Raw genomic sequence first — 22,459 nt, 5'->3', positions numbered from 1 at the left:
AATACGGCATTGCAAAATTTTAAGACTATACAGAAAAAATTAATTCTCTAAAATTACATACTTTCACTACTAGTAATAACATAATAAAACAATATTATTGCAATAGCATGGTTAATATACTTGCATACCAAGGGAAATTAATGACTAATTTTCAAAATGTGTTTTCTTTTTATTAACATAAAGAAGATTTAAAATTGTTCTTAACTTTACCACTTGTGAAGCTGAGTGATAAAGTAACAGTGAAATTATACAACATACACAATCTTAATAACTCCTCCTGAGGCTCAAGGTGACCACCAACCAGCTGTTATTTTGGAAAAAATAAAACACTATATAATAAGAGCAAAAACACACTTTGTTCCATGTCCAGGAATGTATTTGTGCTGTCCTTTGTGAAGACTGCATTAAGGAAACGAAATAATTGTACATATAATATCTAAAGGCCAACATAAATTTTATCATGTACCCCAGAAATATAAAACTATCTTTTCAGTCTTATATTTAAAGTCAAACTTCTTTTGGATTTGAGTAACTTGTGAAAAAATGTTCTTGAATCCTTAATGTTACTTGTTGACATTTAAAGAATTGATATGACTGAAGTTGATAAGGTATACATGTTAAATGGAGAATGTGACTCTAGGTAGCATTTTATCGGTATTAAAGAATAAAAAGTAAAAATTAACTTGTGTGGGACTTTTGGCATTCCACTTGAAATATGCCAGTCTGGAAAGAGCATTGTTCTCACTCTAACAAAGAAAAAAGCAAATAATCTCCAAAGTATAACTTCTCTTGAACCCAATACAGGGTAGGAAACTATGGAATTTTGACCAAAAAGAGTTTTCAGGTAAATTGGACAATTAACATTTGTCACAGCTGGTAAATAGGAACATGAATATTTGTTCAAATATTTGCTATTCTTTTTATATGTTTAAAATAGTTCATGAATAGGGGCGCCTGGGTGACTCAGTCGTTAAGCGTCTGCATTCGGCTCAGGTCATGGTCCCGGGGTCCTGGGATCGAGCCCCGCATCGGGCTCCCTGCTCTGCAGGGAGCCTGCTTCTCCCTCTCCCACTCCCCCTGCTTGTGTTCCCTCTCTTGCTGTGTCTCTCTCTGTCAAATAAATAAATAAAATCTTTAAAAAATAAAAATAAAAAATAGTTCATGAATAAATAAAAATCCTAGGGTTCATTATGACCAGGAATGATTATCAATAGACCCAGAGATGGGACGTTTTGGTCCAGAGTCTGTTATAGGTATGACCTTAGGCATCTTACTTCATTTGTACCACCTTCAGTTAGTTTCCTCTTAGGTCACTTCTCTTTGCTTTGGCAAGTTTTCCATGCTTTCTCTAACTTTTCCTGTTGCTTGAAGATGGCTATAGCAGAAGAAATGTTACCCTGGAATTTAATTTTTATCTTCTTTGTGAAATGTTGATATAACCCTAATTGACGCCTACATCTGAGTGCAATATATTCCAGTTTGAATAACTACTGAATGAAAGGCTTTGGATTTTATAACAGTGTGTTGTATTTGAGGCTTATGTGGAAAATGTACACCTATATATCTTTGTCCAAGTTATACTGACCATATGAGAAAGATATAATAATTAGTATTTAATTGGTAGGGTCAGCCCACATATGAGTATGCATTTTAGCTTATTCTTGTGATGATTCCTCACTGATTTTCACAGAACACTAAACCAATAAAATGTCCCATTGCATGCAATTTTTTAAAAGGAAACAAAGGAAAAAGGAATGTGAATAGAAGTATTGAGCATTTCCTTATGAGGAGCAAGGAAATAGCAATCTGATTAGGAACTATGATGTTGTATACAGCTGCTAGATAATCTGACTTCCTTAAAATACTTTGAAAGTTCTCTTGAATATCCGTATAATTAAGATATAAGTTTTCTCAACTTACATATTTCTTGAAGTTTGCAGGCAGTTTGCCTCAATAGGCAAAGTTTACAACAATCCTTTTATTTTCATAAATTCTAGGCTTGCTTGGGATGAATACTTTTTCTTCAAAACCTGTTTCCTTCTAATAGCTATAAAATATTTGTAGGATTTCACCATTCTCTGTTTGTTCAATAACATTAACCAAAAAGAAAGTGAAACAAGTGCAGCCTCTAAATGCCATTTTTGTTTGTAGGCCACATTTGGAACACTGTCAAAAATTGTAATTCCAACAAACAGCATTCTTTTAAAATAATTCTGCAAACCACTGGGCCAATTGGTGCTTTCATAAAGAATAAATGGATAATAACGCTACTTTATCTGGGAGTTTTCATATTGGAAAATAAGAGAGAGGCTGAAATTACCCCAAAAGTTAAATTCTAAAAAATGTTGATGAAGCCATGTATTTCTAGGGGGTTCTTCCAACCAGCCAGCTATTTCCTGAAGAGAGAATATTCTCTAAACTCTTTCAAATATTCAGTCAACTCTCTATTACTCCAGCAGTGATATTTAATTGATGGACCATTGAAAATTCTAAAAATCACCTTTGCCTCCTACCCCTGATAGTTTTGACTTTTTAGCCATTAGTCCTTTAGAGAGTGTATACGGAACATTGTGTTGGCTTGTTTCTACATATAAAACATAATAGGGCAGGTAAAAATTTCTGAAACGGAATTCAAAAAGCACAAATTATAAAGAAATGATTGAAAAAATTTGACTATGCCAAAATCAAAATTTTTGGCATAATAAAAAAGCCACTTAGAAGAACATTCTGCAATACATAAAAATGGCAGATTATTTATTATAAAATTTCATGGCAAAGCTATACCCCTCCCTTCTAGCATTTTGGTAGGTTTTTTACCTAGCACTTCATCCCACTCCACTTTAGTGTCTCCATTGTAAAGGCTGATGTTAATTTTAAAAATAAAACTGTCAGTTATTTTACCATGAAAAATAGGTTTATTTGGAGAACTGTAATCTGGGTCCAGCACGCTATAGGAAAACAAAAAACAAAACCAAAAAAATAGGCAAGTCTACAGAACAAAGAAGAAGTATACTCTTTTATAGAGGAAAGTGTGAAGTTGGAAAGGCTGTTAGGAACATAAAGCCCATTGGAGTAAACTGGGAGTTTGAGTAAGTATAGTGGCTTTCCATTGGCTGAGTTGTGGCTGTTTCTCATTGGCTGTGCTGTTGCCGTGGTGATGAAGAAAGCCTCTCTTCCTTCTGCTGGGGTAGCAAAATAGTATCCTGTGCAGTGTGCAGCTGTTCCTGTTGGATTTGCAAATAAGGAGGAGTGGTAGGGTAGCGGAACTCCCCCTCTTGAACCTCCTGACTCCATTTTAGTGAGTTTTCTCTTTATTATTTTCCCACTGGCCTTCAACCAGCAATTCACAGTGTTTTTCTTTTGGTTATAGGAAGACGTCACAGAGTCCCAAGCCCAGAGCTGGCTTAGCCCAGGTCTGGCTTCAGAGATGTTTGCTTTTTCCAGCACTTGAACCTAGGTAATTGAGAACAGCTTTTAGGCCCACCCAGTCTCCAAGATTACAGCACTGATCCTGGTTCCAACCCACGGCTTTCAGAGGGGTGTGTGTGTGTGTGTGTGTGTGTGTGTGTGTGTGTGTGTGTGTGTGTGTGTGTGTGTGTGTGTGTGTGTGTGTGTGTGTGTGTGTGTGTGTGTGTGTGTGTGTGTGTGTGTGTGTGTGTGTGTGTGTGTGTGTGTGTGTGTGTGTGTGTGTGTGTGTGTGTGTGTGTGTGTGTAGAGCAGGCCAATTTTAATTTCCATTACCTCTCCAGAAGTTGCATCCCATGATTAGATTAGAATCCATAGTGTGCAACTTTTGATGAAAATATTAAGCTGTTGAGTGTGGTTATGTTATTTATCTTTTAACTTTTTCTTAGTATCTTTGCTATATGTTTTCCTATATATATTTAGAATTTTTTCAGAGGGTATATTGATACTTAATGAGATGTTTACTAAAACTTCAGTCCTTGACGTTTTCCCAAACCATTTCATATCTTAGAAAAAAAAATCATGTCATTATTATTTAGAACATGAACAATTTTAGTGAAAAGACTAACCCTTAATTATAATATTCTTTTAAACTAATATTGAAATAGAAATTTTCAACAGTCTTACCCTCCTTCATTGTCTTCATTTTTTTGAATAAGCATTTGTAGTACTCAGCATGAATTGGCATTTAAAGTGAATAATTTTACTGGGTGTTATGATTCTACTGCTATTTAAAGTAAACAAGTCTTTGTGTCAATGGAATGCAGACCAGAAATCTGTTTGATATTTCTAGCAGGAAACTCTATAGGAAATTTAACATAAAATAATTGATAGTTTCATAAACAGAAAAGGTTTAAGAAACAAAAAGGTTTTGGCTTATTGATTCTGCCTCTTCCACTATACTGTACCAATAATTATAATTCTGTGTTTGACTTTGTAACATTTACAGTAAATATATTTTACAGTGTGCTCATATTTATCACTATTTAGAATCAATGGCATCTTTTGATATTCCTACTATTATCTACTAAGGTATTGGAAAATTTAGTTTTCATCAGTAAATAATATAATATTAAGCTCTCTATATGTAGGGATAGAGGCAATACAACACACTGGTGAAAACTCAATTTAAATCCTGCCTCTATCAATGATCAGCTGCATGGCTTGAGCAAATAACATTACCCTTCCTAACCTATGAAGATCCTTGAGGTAGGCTTAGGGCTCTTTGAGAAGGAAATTCTGGGGTCTCAGATATGCCCACTTAGAGCCTGCACCCCTCCCTATATTAACCATGCTCTGCATATCTCTTTGACCCCATAGGGCACATGCCCTACAGGAAGGGCACAGCCAGAAGAAAGCCAGAAGAGAGATTTCTACAGCTTGGGCCCATGGCAGGAACCCCTCTAGCCCACATCCCAGGGAGGTACTAGATGGAAGGAAGTAGGCAAGTTCATACACTGGTTATTTCAAATAAATTTGAGGAAAGGGGGAGCAATTTGGAAATATTTTCCAGAATCCAACCTGTCAGTTCAACTTCTAGAAATGTATCATCTATATTTAGTTGTAGAAGTGCCCAATGGTGTATGCATAATTACATTCTCTATACACTATAAAATCAAAAAGCTGCAAACAATATGAATATCGACCACGTGAAGAATGGGTAACTAAATTATGGTACACTCATGCACTGAAATATATTTTGCAGCCATTAAATAGGATAGGCTGGTGTGAAATGATCTTCAATATGTATTTTTAAAGATGTATTTATTTTAGAGAGAGGGTGCAAACAGAGGGAGGGGCAGAGGGAGAGAGAGAATCTCCAGCAGACTCCCTGCTGAGTGCAGAGCCCAAAGTGGGAGTGGGGGGGGGGTGGGGGGATTGTAGCTAGGATCAATCTCACGACCCTGGGATCATGACTTGAGCCAATGCTTAACTGACTAAGCCACACAGGGGCCCTTTCAATATATATTTTTTAAGTGAGAAAAGCAAATTAATGATCTGAGGCATAATATGACCTACTGTGTGTGTATGTGTGTGTATTATGCTTATATTTGCTAAAAATTTTTCTAGAAGAAATTACAAGGAACTATGAGGTTACTGCCTCTGGTTAGTAAGAGCAGGGGTTGATGGGGACAGTTTTTACTTTACACCTCCGTCCGTCGAATTTTTTTGTCATAGCAGTTAATATTTTCATAATTAAACAATAACAAAAAAATAACATTACCCTTTCCAGAACTATGTCAGAGAATTAAGTATGAGAGATAAATGTAAAGCACTAGAAAAATATCTTGCACATAGTATGTACGTTATATATAATAGCCATCATTTTTATGGAAATTGTATTTTTAAATTCCCAAATGATCTATTGCACTCCCTTACATATTACAATTGTTCATTAGATTTTATGTCATTAGGTCTTTTTAAACAAATGTTACGACCTTAGACTTTTTCACTTTTGGGTTCTCAAAAATTTCAAATGAAAACTAGAGTAAGACAATCATTAAAATATTATAAAAAGGATACCAATTGTGTTGGAATGGACCTTCTTTTAAAGATGGTGGTACTATGACTATAAGGTGTACAAGTGGTGATAGTTAACATATCTAAAAGTGTGAGCAGCAAATGTCTCTCTTTTGCACTGTGTGCACATAAAACTTTTTTGGTTCTGTTTATTTTGAAATAATTTGAGGGTTTAGTGGTTTGTTTGCTTTCTTCCTTGATTGTTTCTAAGACTCAATATTAGCCAGGATGAATCTTATTTTCTAAGTAGTGAAATAGCGTGACTGTGTTTATTTAGTTCAGTCTTTAAAGAAACCTTTCAACAGTACGTAGAGAAACAGAAAGTTTAAGTAACTTGACAGCTTAAGTTAAGTAACTTCTGAAGAGTACTGCTTCCTTTTCTCGGAATGAATACAAAAATGTTCAGTCACTACAGAAGAAAATGATTTCTATTTTAAAACAGATGAAAGTTCACAAGAACATTAGAATCAGTGTCTATACTTTGCTCTTATCTTGTCTACTTTACCTGAAATTTCAACATTTTAAAAGGAGGTTAATTGAGAGGTTTATTTTCCTGTGATTTTTATCATACTTTCTATAGATATTTTCAGAAACAATTAATTACCTCTTAAAATCAGGTATTTGGGAACTAAATTACTCCCACCTCTGGGGGACTGATTTTTCAGAGTATAGTCATGAGAGTTTTAAAGAAATTATCTTTCAAATCCCTTCTGTCTGTACATATTCTTCCCAAAGATTACTCCCTTTAAAAATATACTTGCAGTCTCATATTTGCTTTGCATGTTTCCATCATTATCTTACTTCACTTTGCAAAAGGATATATACTTCTCACCTCTCTCAAGCCTAAGGAAAATGTACTATTCTATTGGGATATACAATTCTATGGCACTAACAAAGGCACAGATTGGGATACATCATGCTAGAGAGAGTTTAACAAGGTTTGAAAAACAGGGAGGTCTTTTTTTGTGAATTAATAAAGGAGCAACCCCTTATTTATCTGAGGCTTGCTGTATACTCACAGCTAGTCTTCTTGTCTTTCCAATCCATCTATATGACTGTATGTCTCTCTCCATCTCTCAGTGCACATGCTGGAATTAGATTTCAGAAGTGAGATGTCTGTCATTGTGACTCATGAACATGCTTATTTGAATAAAAAAAAAGTAAGCCTAATTTTCCTGAATTCTCTGACAATGAGAACTGGCCTAGCCTACTAGTTATATGGTAGCATTTTCTTTAAATTGAGTGAGTTAAATCCACAATTCCAAAGTCCTAAGGAATATATATATTTAAAATGTGTGTATGTAACTTATCATTTATATATTGATATATATTTATTTCAATCTTTTTAAGGCACTATATATTAGAAAAATCAATATTTCTTATTTATGGTCAATTAGGCCTTTTTTTTTTTTTTTTTGCTGTAAAGCACCATAAACATCCTTGTATATATCCCCCCGTGTACAAATTGAATATAGGGAATACACTTGGAAGAATGCCACAGCATAGTGTTTGAACTTTTCCAATTTATACTAGATATTTCAAATTTGTTTTCAAGCATGGTTATTATCAAGTTATACTGCCACTCCACTAGGGTTTCAGAGTTTCTATTTATTTATGCCCACTTGATGTTTAGTATGCTGGTCATTATGGTTTTGTAGCTCCAAATCCACCTTGTGATGCTGTAGCTGGGACCAACGTCGCATTTCTGCTTTGGTTAAGGGATCCCTGGTAGGCTCTGCTGGCAGGATGTACTAGAAGTAACTGCAAGGATGGAGAAGGAAAGGGCCTTGCTCCTAGTGTGCTACTTGTTTCTGTGGGCATCAAAAAGTGTACCCTGGTGACAGCAACTGGTTCCCATTTAATGTTGATTTTCTAGTCCCCAAACCAGCTGTATCATGCTCCTGTGGTAATAACAGTGCATCAGGAGGTCTGAATGCCAGGTGCTCGGAGCCTCCCTCTGAGATCCTGAAGTCCAGAATCAGCCAGCCTCCTCCCGAGAGGCCTAGGTTCTAGTGCTACCGGAGCCTACCTTCGTGGACACCAAACAGGAGACAGTCCCTCTTCAGAGATTATTCCAGTTTTTTGAAGCTGCCTGCTTCAAATATTAGGTTCTAATACCCTGAAAGTGTTCCATTTGTTTCTCCTATCCTGGAGTGGCAACTGCTTCCAGAAGTTGTTACTTCTATGAAAACTTAATATTTTCCTCTTGCCTTTTAAGCCCTCCAATATCTAACTAACCAAACTTTTATATTAAAATATCTCTGTTAAAGTAATCAGCATATTTTTCTGTGTTTATGATTGGACACTGATAAAAATGATATATTAAAAGCATTCTAATTTCATTTTTAAGTACATCTCTTAAATAATGCAGTTGAGGAAATTTTCATATGAGAATTACTTAATCTGATTTCCTTTTCTATGAATCTCTTGACCAGTTCCTTGCTCATATTTCCTACCGATTTGTTGATCAACTTTATTTGATGGATTCTTTACATTGTGGGAAACCTATCCTTTTTCTTGTATAAATGCTTCACCTGCTGCTTGTTTTTTGAGGCATTGTGAGGAGACAGCATTCTCTGTTTTCATTTTAATGTAGTCAAATTTTGTGTTACTTTCTTTTGTAATTTCTGCTTCTTATTCTTTCTTTCAATATCCTTCCTGAAAATGAATGGTTCTAGTGGGGTGGCAAACCAAGATAATGTAAAAATTCTGGTAGTATAAACATACAGATGCTAAATAATCTATAACAAAAATTATTTTCAATGCATGGTTGAATCCACAAGAAAGAAAAATCTCCAAGATTTAATAACTTAAAAAGAACACAAGGTAGAAAGCTAAGCATGTGGGTTGAAGCTGGGTCCCAAAACAGGCTGTGTTAAACCTGAAAAGATTGTTTTTATATTTTCATTTTAAAACATTATAAAATATTTTAAATAAGTAAAAAGAACAAAATGAATCCCTATGTTCCTATCACCCGGATCAAGAATCATTAGATTTTTTCCACTTTTATTTAATCTCTTTTAAAGAGCAATTTCCAGACATAATGTCATTTCATCCTTCATTCTTCAATAATAATCTCTCAAAAAAGGACAAAGTTCTTGACAGCAAATGTAGAAGCAAAACAGGTGATGGTGAATAAGAGGTACAAACTTGCAGTTGTAAAATAAGTCACAGAGATGAAAAAGTGCAGCATAGGGAATATAGTCAATAATATTGTAATAACATTGTATGGTATAGATGATAACTACACTTATCCTGGCAAGCACAGCATAATGTATAGAATTACACCTGAAACTAATATAATGTTGTATGTCAATTATACTGCAATAAAAAAAAAGAGTAGAGGAAACACAATGGAAAAATAATTTATAACATCTGAGAGAATATAACTATCAGTCTAGAATTTTATAATCAGATTAGCAATTACCTAAGAAAAAGTGAGAAAGACATTTCAGACAGATTTAACACTAAACCACTAACAGACCCTTACTAATAGAAGTCCTATTAAACAATATACATCAAGAAGAAAATAGGAGTTAATTCTTGTTATTTGTAGTAGTTATAGTCTATAAAGTTGCCAGGAACACTGAATGAGCAAAGACTGAATTCTTGCTCCCAGAAGAAATAGAGACTTGGGTTCCTTTGGGCCTCCAGGCACATTATTTTTGTTAATGAAAATGCTGTTTTGGTCATGTAGGTTTATATGTCAATGTCCTCCTGAAACAAGCCATCTCCTGCATATCTTCCATACAACCCTTTCCTGTACAACACGTAGCAGGTATTTTTAAAATTCTTCTGTAGTCTCCTGGTCTGCAGAACCTGCACTACATGCAAGTTTAGTATCTTTCATTCTTCTCATCTTTTGACACAAGAAATGTTTAACATATTTTACCCTCGGTGATGTGGACCTAAATTTTTTTGGCTTTTAGCCTAATAATAGTGCTGTCCACTCTGTTTTTTCATCATCCATCATCCCATGAAACCACACAATGAGCTGTTTCTCATCTTGCCCATAGCTTTATCATGCACCATAGAGGTGACTTTAGCACTTTCTGTAGTGGGCAAACATCCTCCTCCTCCTTCTGGATGGATGGTGTTGTTGATTTATTACCATTGAACTCACATTGGCACTGTAATTCATGCCTAAGGGAAGCTTATCTAATGCAAGTATTTTATCCATGAGGCACAGCACAGCCTTCTAATGCTAAGGAACACCATACAGCACGTCAGCACTATGCTTAGGGGCCATTTTAAACAGTGACACCACCAAAATAATTGCACAAAAATGTAAAAAACAGACCACAAAAAAGAGAGTATGAGAGCGGAACTAAGAAGGCAGAGCATTCCCTTGTCCACCCTCACCTGGGAATGTGTGTGCTGGCAGTTTTGTTTTGTTTTTTTTTAACCACACTGAATCTGCTCATGAATGATTGGAAAAATGCTGTGTTAATTTTGGTATTACAAATTAATTTCAACAAGGAGGCAAATATTGAGGATATATTTGTCTGAAGGGAGGATGTTAAGGAAGGAAAATGTTAACTGAACAATGCAGTTGGTAAATCTAACAAAGCATTGGTTATATTGAACCATAACAATTATGAATAATTTTATATTAAGAAAAAGTTGTAATTAAGATATTGTGAAACAATAGCATATACATGTAATGGGGGAATCAAAATTAATATTTGGTATATTTTCTCGTAGGGTAGTGACATTTAAATAAGAATGTTGAAGTACTGTAATTCCAAAAAAAGGGATACAGAATATTTTACATCCAAAGAATATAGGAAATAAAGGGAAAATAAAACATAATCAACTAATGATAGAAGGGAAAAAGTATGGTAAAGAGAAAGCATAAATAACAAGGTAAAAAATGAATACAAATATAATAAAAGGTTGGAAAATCTATGTGCTATTTATAAATAAATGGCACAAAAGTTAAGAAATAAGGCAAAAAATTATATCAGATAAATTCTAATTAAAAGAAAGCTGGACAACAATATTAATACCAGGCAAAATGAAATGCATAGCAAAATGAATTAATAGTGATATATAATTAAGTCCACCAAGAAGATTAATCATGAACTTGTATTCTCTTAATATAATCTCAGAATTTTTTAATTGACAATGAACTGTTTTTTATTACAAGCTATTGCATGTTTAAAGATAGTTCTGGTTTACAGAAGTAAATAACCTAACCATTCAGTGATTATTTGGTTCAATTGAGGAGGTATTGATGTAAATAAAAAAAGTAGTTATTGTAAGTCTTTAGATTTTTAACAGACCAATAACAGCAATTAAATATCTTGGGTTAATATAAACATTCAATTGTGGCAACAGTGTTTTAAAACTGGACTAATAGTTTTAAAACTCTATTAATGGCATGTATGTGATTAGAGGTAATAACCTGTACATGCATGGGGAATGGAGAAACTAATAGGGAAGAGAACAAATTATTTTAAAATAATTTAAACTGACATAACACTTTCAGATATACAATATAATGATTCAACATTTGTATGCATTGCAAAATGATCACCCACAATAAATCTGTTAACATTCATCACCACACATAAAAATTATTTTTCTTGTGCTGAGAACTTTTATGATTTACTTCCTTAGCAACTTTCGAAGATGCAATACAGTTTTATAAACTGTAGTCACCATGTTGTACATTACATCCCATGACATTTCTTTCATAACTGGAAGTTTGTACCTTTTGACACCATCCATTTTGCTCCCCTTCCCTTGCCTCTTGCACCCATCAATTTGTTCTCTGTATCAATTAGTTCTTTTTTTATTTTATTTTCACATATAAGTGAGATCATATGGCATTTGTCTTTCTCTGACCTATTTCATTTAGCATAATGCCCTCAAGGTCCATCCATGTTGTTGTAAATGACAGGATTTCCTTCTATTATGGCTGCAGAATATTCCATTGTATATATATACCACTTTTTCTCTATACATTTACCCATTGATGCCACTTAAGTTGCTTCTCTGTCAACTCTTGAAAATAACAGTGCAGTGGGAGTGCATGTATCTTTTCAATTCATGTTTTTGCTTCCTATAATCTCAATTTATATAGCAAAGCAACAGAATTTCAAGGGAAAAACAGCAATTTTTTAATACACCTTTACCAGAAGCTGACCTATCAAGCAGACCAAACAAAAACTTGTAGGAAATAGAAGATATGGATAACATGCTAAAAAAGCCATATAAAATATTATATGAAGACCTCTTTACACAACAGTAAGTCAGTATACATTCTGCTCAAACATATGTGGAACTTTTATAATTGATTATATTTCAATTAATTTAGAATTGATAGCAAAAGCTAATTGTTAAATCTTTTTTCTATAAACTTTATTCTAAATTTTATAATTTTACACTTACAGAAAAAATTACAAATACCATATAAAGAACTTTTTCCTATTTTTCTTGTAACAGTTGAGAGCAAGTTGCCAATCTGATGCCACATCACACATGTATATTTTATTGTGTATTTCCTACAAACAATGGTCTCTTACAATACAACCATGGAAATCATGAATTTATGTTAGTACATTATTAATCTGAATTGAGTTTTGCCAGTTGTTACAATAATCTCCTTTAAAGGAAAGGGATCGGGTCTGGAATTATACATGGCATTTAGTCATCATGTCATTATAGTCTTCAATTTTAACAATTATTTTATGACTTTGGCATTTTTGAAGATTTTTAGTTAATTACTTTGTACACTGTCTCTCAGTTTGGTATGTCTGATGTTTCCACATAATTAGATATGGGCTCTACATATTTGACGGGAATATCACAACAATGACGCTATGTTCTCATCACAAACTACTAGGTGGCTAAAGATTTTGTTTGATCACATTACTAATTATTACTTGGATCACTTGATCAATGTGGTGTCAACCAGTCTTCTCCCCCATGAAGCTGCTCTTTTTCCCTTTCATAATTAATAAGCATTTTGTAGGGAAGTAATTTAAATCTCAGAAGGAGTTCATTCTTAGTCAAACTCAATTTATTCATATGTTAACCTATATTGATATGGACTTATATTCCTACTGCCTAAATTCAGTAGATTATATTAGTATCATTGTTTATTTGGATGCTCAAATTCTCTGAAATTTGGTCAGTCGGGGCCCATTCAAGCTGGCTTTTATGCCCTTCTGACATGACCCCATCATTTCCTTGCTTTCTGGTATAGCAAGATGTCCAGGCTCATCTTTGTCTTTTCCCTGATATTGGCTTGAATTCAGTCATTTGAAAGAAACCTGGTTGGTTTTGGAGGATAATGGTATTTATAAGCCATGTTCTGGGAATGGGTTGTTTATTGGTACTTGTCATTTGCTCCTCTGAGGCACTCTTCATGAACAGAGCTGGGAAATATATGTACATATGTGTGTATGCATATATAGCTGACCATAGCGCAAGACAGATTTGAACCGTGAAGGTCCATTAATATGTGGGTTTTTTTAAATAAATACAGAACAATACAGTAAATGTATTTTCTCTTATGATTTTATTTTTTTTTTTTTAATTTTTTATTGTTATGTTAATCACCATATATTACATCATTAGTTTTTGGTGCAGTGTTCCATGATTCATTGTTTGTTCATAACACCCAGTGCTCCATGCAGAACGTGCCCTCCTCAATACCCATCACCAGGCTAACCCATCCCCCTACCCCCCTCCCCTCTAGAACCCTCAGTTTGTTTTTCAGAGTCCATCATCTCTCATGGTTCGTCTCCCCCTCTGACATACTCCCCTTTTCTTCCTCTCCTGTTATCTTCTTCTTTTTCTTTTTTCTTAAAATATGTTGCATTATTTGTTTCAGAAGTACAGATCTGTGATTCAACAGTCTTGCACAATTCACAGCGCTCACCGTAGCACATACCCTCCCCAATGTCCATCACCCAGCCACCCCATCCCTCCCACCCCCCAACCACTCCAGTAACACTCAGTTTCTTTCCTGAGATTAAGAATTCCTCATATCAGTGAGGTCATGTGATACATGTCTTTCTCTGATTGACTTATTTCACTCAGCATAACACCCTCCAGTTCCATCCACGTCGTTGCAAATGGCAAGTTCTCTTATGATTTTAAATAACATTTTCTTTAGCTTTTAAGAATATAGTATATAATATAACATAAAAATATATGTTGGGACACCTGGGTGGCTCAATCGGTTAAGCATCTGCTTTCGGCTCAGGCCATGATCCCAGGGTTCTGGGATCAAGTCCCGAGTCAAGCTCCTTGCTCAGTGGGGAGAGCCTGCTTCTCCCTCTGCCTGCAGCTTCCTCTGCTTGTGCACACGCTCTCTCTCTCAAATAAATAAATAATTTTTTAAAAATGTGTTGACCGACTATTTATGTCAGTATGTCTCCAAGTGAACAGGTTGTTAGTAGTTAACTTTTGGGGAGTCACAAGTTATTAATGGATTTCTCACTGCATAGGGAGTTCAGTGCCCCAACCTCTGTATTATTCAAGGGTCAACTGTTTATATTTAAATCTGTATTTCCAAATCTATTTAGCATCCGTGTCTCCAATTCTAATTCAACATCAGAGGGTTCATTTTAGACTTTTGTGTTTGTAAATACCTTCTTCAAAAGAGAGAAAACTGGATATTCCCTTGTAAAACTACTGATATAATCAATCTCTCTCTATGCAACCAATCTCTGATTACAACTGCCTCCTTATGCTGCCTCTCTATGTGGGCATTCTGCTCAGGCTCTGATACCTGTGCCGGGCTGCCAGAAAGAATAGGCATGTTCTCAGATCTTTGGAGCACTGATTGTTTACATCAGGTCACTCTCATGCAAAAACACCCTACTGCGTCTCCTTGGACTCTGATAGCCTATGGTAACTATCCTCTGAGATGGCTTCAAATGATCTCTGCCTCCTGGTACTTACAGATTTATGTAATCCCTAGTGACATTGTACCAGTGTTAGTATATGTGATGCACAAGTGATGGAATGTCATCTTTTAATATAAGGTTATACAAATTGGGGCATTCTCTGTTAGGAGTATATATTCCTGGTTAATTAGACTACTCTAGGAGAAAGAAAGCTTGCATGTTGTGAGTAGCTATATGCTGATACCCACATAGGGAGGAACTAAAGCCTCTGGCCAACACACAGTGAAGAACAGAGGCCTGCCAACAGCCACATCAGCGAATCTGAAAGTGGACTCTCCAGCTCCAGAGTCTCCAGGTAAGAAGACTCAATGTCAAGTTCATGATTGACTCTAAGTAACAAACACCCACATAAGTTGTTCCAGATTCCTGACTCTCAGAAACTGCATGAAATAATAAGTATGTGTAGTTTTACGATGTAAGTTTTGGGCTAATTTGTTGCATAGGAATGGATAACTGGTAAACATCCCATGTTGGGTGCTACCCTCCAGCCTCCACATGACACCGTTTCTACCTGTCGGGGCTCTGAAACATTACACCAGTCATTAACACATAAGGATAACTTCCTCATCACACTTGGGCTCTGACACACCAGGCTAAGTTGCCCCTTGGCACAGATATTTTACTGGCTGTGCCCCCACCTAAATGCTTTAGAAATGAAAAGATCAAAAATGGAATTAAAGAGGAAAGAGGGAATGGGAGGAAAACAAAAATTTTAATGTATATGGACATTTAAAATAAAAACTAGAAAATACAACAAAGAAACAACAAAATCTCTCCTGTCAAAACCTGTGGTAAGTAAAGTATGTGTGTATAGATATTGTATAGATATATAGAGAGATTTATCCAATAAGTAAAATACAAATGGAAAGGATAAACCCAAATAAAGTAAATGAAAAAATGTTTTTAAAGCCATGCTTTAATGAAGTACAGGGCAAATCAATAAATATAATCAACAAAGCTAAGAGATGGCTCTGTGAAAACACTAATAAAGTGCATTTACTTCAGACAAAGTAGATTAAAAAAGAGAAAGATACAAAACAATAAGAATTTAAATGAGGATTACAGAATTTTTATCCAAGCACAAAAATATAGAAGGTGTGTTACATAGAAACTGAAAATTAATAATTATTAAATTTCAGTAACTTATAAATCTGTATCTCAGAAATGTATACATTTATATATTTTACATAAATGTATTGGTATTTACCAAAGTGATTTAGGAAAATTTGTAAAATTCAAATATATCTATGAAAATAAATTAAAATGATATTTCAGTATCTGTTATACATATATACCACACACACACACCCTTAAAATACCTTGGTGGATTTAAAACTTACAGGCTTTTTTTTCTTACTTTTTTGCAGCTTTGAGGTATAATTGACAAAATTGTGTATATTTGAACGTGAAGATTTTATATGTTGTATACATGGTAATAAATCCATCATCTCACATAGTTACCTTTTTTGTGGTAAACACTATCTTAGCAAATTTTAAGTACACATACAATATTATTAACTAGTACCATGCTGTACACTAGATCTCTAGAAATTATTCATTTTATAAATGGAAGTACATACCCATTGACCAACAAATCCCCATTTCCCCTAACTCCCAGTCCTTAGCAACCACCATTCTACTCTGTTCCTGTGAGTTTGGGTTTTTTTTCTTTAGATTCTACATCACACAGTATTTATCTTTCTCTGACTTATTTCACTTATGTCATATGCCCTCAAGGCTCATCCATGCTGTCACAATGCTTTCCTTCCCTCTTATGGCTGAATACTATTTCATTGTATATATATCTTTACTATTGTGAGTAATGCTGCAATGAACATGAGAGTGTAAATATCTATTGGTGATATTGATTTCATTTCCTTTAGATAAAGACACAAAAGTGGAATTGACAGATCATAGGGTAGCTGTATTGATCCATTCTGGTTCCTATAACAATATGCCACAGACAGGTAGCTTGCAAACAGGAAACATTTATTTCTCACAGTTCTGAAGGCTGGAAGTCTGAGATCAAAGTGCCAACATGGTCAGGTGAGAGCCCTCTTTGGGGATGTAGACTTCTTGTTGTATGCACACAAGGCAGAAGGGGCAAGGGAGCGCTGTGGGGCCTCTTTTATAAGAATACTAATTTCGTTCATGAGGTCTCCACCCTCATGACTTAACTACCTCCTAAAGGCCCCACTTCTGTGTCATCACATTAGAATTAGGATGGATTTGAACATATGAATTTGGGGTGTGGGAGACATGAATCTCTACAAAATAGTTCTATTTTTAATATATTGAGGAATCCCAATATTGTTTTCCATAATACCTGTACCAATTTATGTTCCTACCAGCATTGCACGAGGATTCTCTTCTCTCCATGTCCTCCCTGACGTTTGTTATCTCTTGACTTTTTGATAACAGCCATCCTGACTGATGTGTCAGGTAATAAATATCTCATCGTGGCTTTTATTTGCTTTTCCCCCATGAATATTGAATACCTTTCTTGTACCTGTTGGCCATTTGTAGGTCTTCTTTGGAAAAAATGTTTATTCAGGTCCTCTGACCATTTTTAATTGGATTATTTATTTTCTTGCTATTAACTTGTATGATTTCTTTATATATTTTAGATAATAACCCCTTACCAGATATAAAGTTTGCAAATATTTTCTCCCATTTCACCCTGTTGTTTCCCTCTTTGTGCAGAAGCTTTTTAGTTTGATGTAGTCCCACTTGTCTGTTTTTGCTTTTGTTGTTCATGCTTTCAGTTTCACATCAGAAAATCATTGTGAAACCAATGTTGAAGAGATTTTTTTCCCTATGTTTTATTCTAGTTTTATGGTTTTTAGGTCTTTTTTTTTTTTGTATAGTTTTTAGGTCTTACATTTAAGTCTTTAATCCATTTGAATTAGTTTTTGTGAATTGTATAAGACAGGGGTCCAGATTCATTCTTTTGTACATGGATATCCAGTTTTCCCAACACCATTTATTGAAGAGACTACCCTTTCTCCATTGTGTGTTCTTGAACTCTTATCAAAGATTAGTTTACCATAGATGTGTGGGTTTATTTCTGGGTTTTCTATCTGTTCCTTTAGCCTATATCTGTTTTTATGCAAATACTATGCTGCTTTCATGACTACAGCTTTGTGATATAGTTTGAAATTAGAAATTAGGATGTCTCTAGATTTCTTCTTTCTCAAATTCTCTGTGGCCATGTGGGATCTTTTGTGGTTCTATGCAATTTTACGGTTGTTATTTCTATTTATCTGAAAAATATACCACTGAAATTTCAATAGAGATTGCAGTGAATCTATAGATTGCTTTGGCAAGTATGGAGATGTTAACAGTGCTTCTTCAATTTATGAACATGGAATATCTTTCCATGTATTTGTATCTTCACCAATAGCTTACATATTTTAGTGTAGAGGTCTTTAACCTCATTGGTTGTATATATTCTTAACTATTTTATTGTCTTTGATGCTGTTGTAAATGGGATTGTTTTCTTAATTTTCTTTCAAATAGTCTGTTGTTAGTGTATAAAAATGCAACTAATTCTGTATACTGATTTTGTAGCCTACAAATTTTTTCATTTGTTTATTAGTTATAACAGTTTTTTGGTGAAATCTTTGGGGTTTTCTATATCACATTATCTACAAACAGAGAAAATTCTACTTCTTCCTTTCTGATTTGGATGCTTTTGTTTTTCTTGCCTAATTGATCTGGCTAGGACTTCCCATACTATGTTGAACAAAAGTGGCAAGAGTAGCTATTCTTCTCTTGTTTCTGATCTTAGAGTAAAAGCTTCCTGATTTTTACTGTTGAGTATGATGTTAGTTGTGAGCTGTCATATATGGTCTTTATTATGTTGAGGTACATCCTGTATCAAATTTGTTGAGTTTTTGTTATGAAAGGTTATTAAATTTTGATAAGTGCTTTTTCTGCATCTATTGAAATAATTACATAACTTATTTTTCTTTCTTTTAATGTGATATATTACATCAATTGATGTGCATATGTTGAACCATCCTTGCATCCCAGGAGGAAATTCTCACTTGGTCGTGGTATATAATCTTTTTAATGTCCTGTTAATTTCAGTTTCTTAACATTTTATTGAGGATTTTTGTATTTGTAATCATTAGGAAAAATGGCCTGTAATTTTATTTTCTTATAATGTCTTTATCTGCTTTTGGTATCAGGCGTAATGCTGCCCTCATAAAATGAGTTTGGTAGTGTTTCCTACTCTTCTATTTTTGGAGGATTTTGAGAAGAATTGGTATTAATTCTTCTTTAAGTGTTGGTAAAATTCACCCATGAATCTGTCTGGTCCTAGACTTTTTTTGTTGGCAAGTTTTTGATTACCAATTTATTCTTGTTATTGGTCTGTTTAGATTTTCTATTTCTTCATGGTTGAGTCTTTGTAAATTGTATGATTCTAATAACCTACCTATTTCTTCTAAGTATTCAACTTATTGGCATAATTGTTTATAGTAGTCTTATGATATTTATATTTCTGCAGAATTAGTTATTATGTCTTTCTGATTTTATTTGAATCTTCTCTTTTTTATTGTTAGTCTAACTAATGTTTATAATTTTATTTATCTTTTTAAAAAACAAACTCTTAGGTATAGTGATCTTTTCTACTGTTTTCTAGTCTAATTTATTTCTTCATTGTTCTTTGTTTCCTTCATTCTGCTAATTTGATTCAGAGATTGTTGTTATTTTTCTGGTTCCATGAGGTGTACAGCTAGGTTATTTACCTGAAATCTGTCTTTTTTTTCCCCGCTAATATAAGCATACATCATTATAAACTTCCATCTTAGAACAGTTTTTGCTGCATCTCATAAATTTTTGTACATATATTTCCTTTTCCACTTGTCTCAAAATACTTTTTGTTTTTCCTTTTATGTTTCCAATTTTCCTACAGGAATTAATTTCTAGTTTTATAACATTGTGGTTGAAAAAGATACTTGAGATGATATCATTTTTCTTAAATTTGTTAGAACTTCTTTGTTAAATTTGGTTAGAACCAAATATATGCTTTGTCCTGGAGAATGTTCCAGTTGCACTTGAGAAGAATGTATTTTTCTGCTGCTGTTGAATGGAACAGTCTGTACGTGTTTGTTAAGTACATTCAGTCTTTCATGTTATTCAAGTTTATTTCCTTATTGATTTACTGTTTGGATGTTCTATCTGTTGTTGAAAGTGGGATATTAAAATCCCCTATTATTTTATTGTATATCTCTCCCTTCTTACTCATTAATATTTGCTTAATATATTAGGTGCACCAATGTTTGGTTCATATATGACTATTATATCCTCTTGATGAATTGACCCCTCTATCATTATATAATGATCTATTTTTTTTCTCTTGTTATAGTTTTAGACTTAAGGTCTATTTTTTTTCATATAACTACACCTACCCTGTTTTACATTTCAATTTACATGAGATATCTTTTTCCTCACTTCAATTTTCAACTTAAATGTGTCTTTAGAGCTAAAATGAATCTCTTCTAGGCAGTGTATAGTTGGGTCTTGTTTAATCCATTCAGCCACTATGTCTTTTGATTGGAGTAATTAATACATTTACACTAAAGTAATTATCACTAGGTGAGAGCATAGTATTACCATATTATCTGGCTTAAAAATTTTTTTCATTATTCTTTTCTTCCTCTTTTGCTATCTTTCTTGGTAATTTGATGATTTCTAATGTTAATATGCTTTGACTCTTTTCTCTATCTGCTGTGTACCTCCTATATTATTTGTGGTTACCGTGAGGCTAACATAAAACATTTTATAGTTATAACAGTCTATTTTAACCTGATAACCTCAATTGAAGACAAAATCTATATTCTTCAACCCACATTTTGTTTTTGATGTTACAATTTATATCTTTTTATATAGTTTATTAAAGTAATATAATTATTTTTAATAATTTTGTCTTTTAACCATCTATTAGAATTAAATATATACCAACACTGCAGTATTATTCTGACTATATACTTAGCTCTATATGTGAGTTTTAAAAGTGCTTATATTTTCATGTTCCTAATTAGTGTCCTTTTATATCAACTAAAGAATTCTTGTAGCATTTCTTTTTTTTTTTAAGATTTTATTTATTTATTTGAGAGAGAGAGAATGAGAGATAGAGAGCATGAGAGGGAAGAGGGTCAGAGGGAGAAGCAGACTCCCCGCTGAGCAGGGAGCCCGATGCGGGACTTGATCCCGGGACTCCAGGATCATGACCTGAGCCGAAGGCAGTCGCTTAACCAACTGAGCCACCCAGGCGCCCTCTTGTAGCATTTCTTATAAGGTAGTTCCAGTGATGATGAACTCTCTCAGTTTTGTTTGGGCTAGTATCTCTCCTTCATTTCTGAAGTACAGCTTTGCCAGAAAAACTATTCTTGGTCAGCAGGGTATTTTTTCAACACTTTGAATGTATGTTCCCACCTTCTCCTGGGCTATAAGATATCTGCTGAAAAAAAAATTCATATATAGCATTATGATATTTCTCATGTATGTGATGAGTTTCTCTTGCTGCTGCTTTCAAAATTCTCTCTTTTATTTTTATCTTGGGTTGAATCTGTTTAGAGACTTATGTGCTTCATAAACCTGGATGATCATATTTTCCCCAGATATGAGAAATTAGTCATTTTTTTTAAATAAGCTTTCAATCCCATTCTCTTTCTCTCTTCTCCTTTGAGAAGTTCCATAATACATCTATTACATAGTTTGGGCTGTCTTATAATTCACCTAAGCTTTCTTTGCTCGTTTTTCATTCTTTTTTCACCTTTGATTAGATACTTTTTAAATGACTTGTCTTCAAGTTCACAAATTCTTTTTCTGCTTCATCAAGTCTGTTCTCAATGCTCTCTATTGCAGTTTCTACTTCATTCATTGTATTCCTCAGCTTCAGAATTTCCTTTGGGTTCTTATTCCCTCTTTGGAATGAATTCTTGTAATTTTATGCTTTTTTCTAAATTCTGTAAAGCCAGGCCAGGTGCTCAGAACTTCCAATTTGTCTTCCCTAGCATGATGCCCTGAAATGTTTAAGTTTATTAGCTTTCTCTTAGTTCTACAGATTCAAGTCTGTATGCTCACTAGCCATTGCAAAGGCTTCCGCTTGATGTCTGTGGGAGCATATGCCAAAAGTTGGCCAGAAGTTGGGGATTGAGACACTTGCAGCATTGGGGCTGCCCATGAGCCAGTTGGGAAACTCCGCAGGAGAGGTATCCCCAGAAATTTGTGGGTGAGCTTTCTGATGGAGTCCACAAAGCAATTAATAGTATGAGCTGCAAAGTATATTAGTTACATCCCTTTAATGAGTTCTGAGTCCTGGTTACTGTGTTCCCAGACTCTGCTAACCCTTCAACTGTGCAGATAACCTAAGTATTCTGGGTAGAACAAGAAAGAAGTGGGCTTACTGATTTTCTTGATCTTTTAAAGAGGACAATTTTGGTTTTATTAATTTTCTCTACTGTTTTTCTATTTTTCTTTAATTAGTTTCTGCTATTCTTTTCTGGCTAATTTTTTTTTTCTAATTTCTAAAGATGAAA

General features: G+C 34.2%; 1 long non-coding RNA gene across 1 annotated transcript in view; it reads left to right on the top strand.

Moving 5' to 3' along the window:
• Nucleotides 1-3,182: 3,182 nt before the first annotated feature.
• The window catches only part of LOC113926400, a 42,627-nt gene continuing 23,350 nt past the window's right edge, over nt 3,183-22,459 (top strand). The window contains exons 1-3 of the long non-coding RNA XR_003521307.2: nt 3,183-3,298; nt 3,371-3,457; nt 15,102-15,204. This is a non-coding gene — a long non-coding RNA (uncharacterized LOC113926400). The remainder of the gene's footprint in view (nt 3,299-3,370; nt 3,458-15,101; nt 15,205-22,459) is intronic.

The sequence above is a fragment of the Zalophus californianus genome, chromosome 4 (genome assembly GCF_009762305.2).
Source record: "Zalophus californianus isolate mZalCal1 chromosome 4, mZalCal1.pri.v2, whole genome shotgun sequence".
Classification (NCBI taxonomy): Eukaryota; Metazoa; Chordata; class Mammalia; order Carnivora; family Otariidae; genus Zalophus; species Zalophus californianus.
This window is presented reverse-complemented; position numbering and strand designations above follow the sequence as displayed.